The sequence below is a fragment of the Asparagus officinalis genome, unplaced genomic scaffold, assembly GCF_001876935.1.
Source record: "Asparagus officinalis unplaced genomic scaffold, Aspof.V1 AsparagusV1_Un323, whole genome shotgun sequence".
Lineage (NCBI taxonomy): Eukaryota > Viridiplantae > Streptophyta > Magnoliopsida > Asparagales > Asparagaceae > Asparagus > Asparagus officinalis.
Window position 1 is genome coordinate 181,719 of NW_017972588.1, and position 4,403 is coordinate 186,121.

Here is a 4,403-nt window from a genome sequence, read left to right on the forward strand (position 1 = left end):
CTATGGGTGGCCGGCCTAGATCTGTGCACGGGCACAGTGAAGGTAGCCTATAAATAGGCCCCTCTGGGTTCATTTTCAAAGGTTGGATTTTTTGGAGGCGAAGCCCTGCTGGATTGAAGACTCAGATCTAAAAAAGATTCAAGCTTTAGGACTTCGAGGACTTGCTCATCCAGATCTGGTGCTCGGCGATCGTCAACGCCAAATAAGAGGAACCGGATCTCAAATCGGATCTCAGATCTACGCAGGCATACTCCGGATCAAAGCTTGGTCTTTGATCCCGAGATTTGGGCGATTATTTCCTTGATGAAATAATCCTCCCCGGCTATTATTTCCTTCGTGAAATAATACCCGTCATACTGTGTAGATCCGACCGGATCTAGATCTCGCAGTGGTCCACGGATAAACCCCGGCGCAGGCAAACAACCCATCAAGCGAGCGACCGCAAAACAGGAGCTCGTGATTTGTTCGACACAAAAGGAGAAAGTTGTAATCTTTTTTTATTTTTCTTTGATTTTATTGTAACCGGATCTTACAAAAAGACCGGATCTTTGTAACTCAAAAAACTGTTATCTAAGATGACAATGGAATCAACAATGAAGAAAGACACGATTTTCACCGCGAACAAGATTCTCTAATTTCTCCCACGTTCCCTTGGAGGTAGTCTCCTCCATCACTTTGTAGGTAACTTCGTCGGATAAGTGCACCTCAATTGAGCTCATCGCCTTGAGGTCTGCCTTATTCCAAGCCTCCATAGACATCGTCTCTGGCTTTTGCTCAACCCCCATAATGCACATGTGTAGATCTTGCTGAATCAAGATATTCTTCATCTTACGCTGCCACAGTGTGAAATTGCTTCGCCCATCAAATGGCTTCAGCTCAACCTTCACACCGCTAATTATCGATTTGTCTTTAGCCATTAAGAACACCACAACCATGCTCTAATACTACTTGTTGGTGTTGACAAATCGCGAAACTTCTCAACACCACTTCAGGGTCTTGTTCCTAATGATAAAAAGATAAAAGACAATCACACAAATAATGGACACAAGGATTTACATGGAAAACCCAAACGAGGAAAACCACGGGTTAAGCTTGAAGCTCGGAGGATACTTCACTATAATAGAATCAACAAATAGGTACAAGGCACACACGGCACACCCGACAACGCCGACTTCCACACAGCCCTCACACACCCTCCTTCTTTCTTAACTCAACACTAGAGATCTCTACAACACAGGAGACTCTCCTTCACTCTAACTCTCTATACTTTCAAGAGAACAAGTGGAAAACTTGGATGATTTTTTGGATGATCTCTCCACAATGAGAGGATGCCTATTTATAGGCCTTGATGAACCTTTTCATCTTCCAAAATGCTTGGGAATACACATATCTGTCCAGATTCGATTAGGGTACTTTGACTGACTGCAACTCCCTCAATACTGCTTCGTTTCCTATGATTCAAAGCTTGGAGTAAACTATACATGCATCTCTACAACGTTCATGTAGATTTCCGAGCCAAATAATGACTGCATCATGCCTGAAAAGACCATGAAAAATTGTATTTGCATGCAGAAAAACTACAGTAATAAATGAGTTGAAAATTGAGCCAACTCCAACAGTGTGTGCGCGTGTGTGCGCGCGAGCATTGCACGTGGACATACTTGGTTTATGTTCTAAAATATTTTGTGCAATTAAATATATAATTCATGGAAAAGTTTGATTTTGCATGTAATTATGACAAACCTTGATGACTTATTTATAATGTTCTCATCATTAAAACCCTAGACTACATATAAAAATATATATGGTTTATTTTTAAAGGGATTAATATGTAAATCTTATAAAGTTATAGGGTTCTTTCTATAAATATATGAATTTTTAGTGTTCTTTCCGTAGATTATGAAAATTTGGCTTTTTTGAGGTTTATTCTATAAATTATACTAATTTATGATATTTTCAAGAAATTGAGGATTTTCTATAAAAAGTTTTAATATTGAAATGCCCAAAGGACGCAATTCTATTTTTAAAACCTAAAAGATAGTTTTATTTACTTATAATTTAGTTTTATTTACTTATAATTTAAGACAGTGTATGTTATTCAATTTTATAGATATTTGGGGTTCTATTTGCAAATTCAAAATCCAATATACCGTTAAGATGGGTAAATAAAATACTTATTATAAAATATAACTTTACTGATTTTTTATTGATGTGCAAATTTTGGGATTTTTTTGCGAACTTTACAACTTATGGGTGCGTTTTGGATGTTTGTAAGTTCGAGGACTTTTCAAAAATCCAATTTCTAAAAGTCTTTTGTAAATTATTGAAGTCTCTTAAAATCTTTAAATTTAAAAAGGGAAAAATGTGTCTAGGCCCCTCAAAAATAAAAGGGATGTGGCCCAGCCCCCCATAGTTTTTCTCTTGTGTTTCAGCCCCCTCACACTCTCCTAGGAACAACTTTTCGAAATTACTCCTTCCCCTTTTCTCCTCCTCCTCTTCCTCTCCCCTCTCTCTTCTCTCCTCTTCTTCTTCTCCAGACCCTAGCCCACACCCCCCACCCGTCCTCCCTCCCCCCTCCCCGGGCCCTATCCTCGACCTCCTTCGCCTCCTCCGCCGATATCCCTCTGCTTAATCGATTTGGGAAGACCTTCGATTGGTCTTTGAAGCCCAAACTGATGAGGATTGCTTGCACACAAGGTACGATCTTTATTAATTGAGCTTGAGTTGGAGTTTTTGAATTTGATTGAGTTTTTAGATTCATTGCATTGGATTTTAGGCTTCCATGTTTGTTTTGTGATTAAATTAGGTGTTTTGATGTTGAATCATGTCAACGTGATGAGGATTTGATGTGGATCTGTTCTTTGTCTTGATTTCTTACAAGCAGATGCCTGGTCAGATTTCTTCCACACAAGGCGTTTGATATGCCTTGGTGAGAAGAAATGATTTTATTGGAGAGAATGACTCAATCTCAGGCATGAGTTATAATTTGATGGAATTAAGCAAGATTTGAGACTAATGAAAAAAATCTATGCAGGTGAAAACCCAGAGATGATTAGTTGTTCAGAATAATGGTTTTGATTTGGCTTAGTGGGTGCATTCTGTGGTGAGAGATGAATGAACAGTTGAAGTTTTTGATAAGGGAATGCTCTTTGAAGGAGTGCCTAAAGATAGAATGGTAAAACTTCTTCAGATTGCATTGAAGTGCATATACAAATCTACCGATGCTCGACCAACTATGAGCCAAGTTGCTGAGATGATACATTCATTGAAGGAAGAAGAGGATAGGTCTGTTGTGTATGAAATTGATTCAAGAGATGCTTAAAAGTGAGGAGTCTTTTTATAATGTCCTGGAATTTATGTATAAGTTCCGTTTGACTATTATTAGTTGCTAGTTTATATGTGTTGATCACATATGAGGAGGTGGAAAAACATTGTTTGTTTGTTACACTGATGACATAGGTGATATTAATCCAAATGGTGTTTTCAAACTCAAATTTAATAAATGAGGATGTCTATTTCTTGTTGATTTCTTGTTTCATGGTCTCCTTGACATTAGAAATTAAATAGATTCTTGTCACATATTTTCGTTAATGGACTGTGGTAGAGACACTAATTGTATTATTTCAAATAATGATGGGTCATCCCTGTGTTGCTAGTCCAAATGGTACTTTTAAGTTAAATTTTGACAAAACATAGTACTGATTTGCATGAAGCGTGTACTCATAACATGTTAACTTTCAACTAAACATGTTAACGTTCATCATAACATGCTAACTTTCAGCTAAACATGTTAACTTTCATCATAATATGTTAACATTCACTATTACATATTAACTTTTATCATAATGTATTAAATTAAAGCTATAATAGTTACATGTTAAGATTATTGAGTTCTTGTATATATTTGGCAGAAAAACTAGCAGAAAAACAAAAGGGAAAAATAAAAACAAGAGAAAGAAAGGGAAAAATATTAACTATAATAGTTATATGTTGACTTTTAGCAGAACGTGTTCATGTTAAAGGCAACATTTTTAACTTAAATTTTAATTTTAATTATAATTATATTTTGTATACTGGAGCATATTTCAGAATAAAAGGATAATCACGACATGATTAGACTTACAATCTTAGAACTTTCTGATTTTTCACATGTTAACATTTTAGTTAGAACTTGTAGTCTTTCAAACACATCAAATTTTAGTTTAAAAAAACTTGTTATGAAGAAAGATAACATGATTTATGAAGAAAGTTAACATGTAACAGTGAAAGTTAACATATTATGCTAAAATTTAACATGTTCAGCTGAAAGTTAACATGTTACGAGGAGAGTTAACATATAATGATGAAAGTTAACATGATTTATGAAGAAAGTTAACATGTTATTATGAAAGTTAGCATGTAAC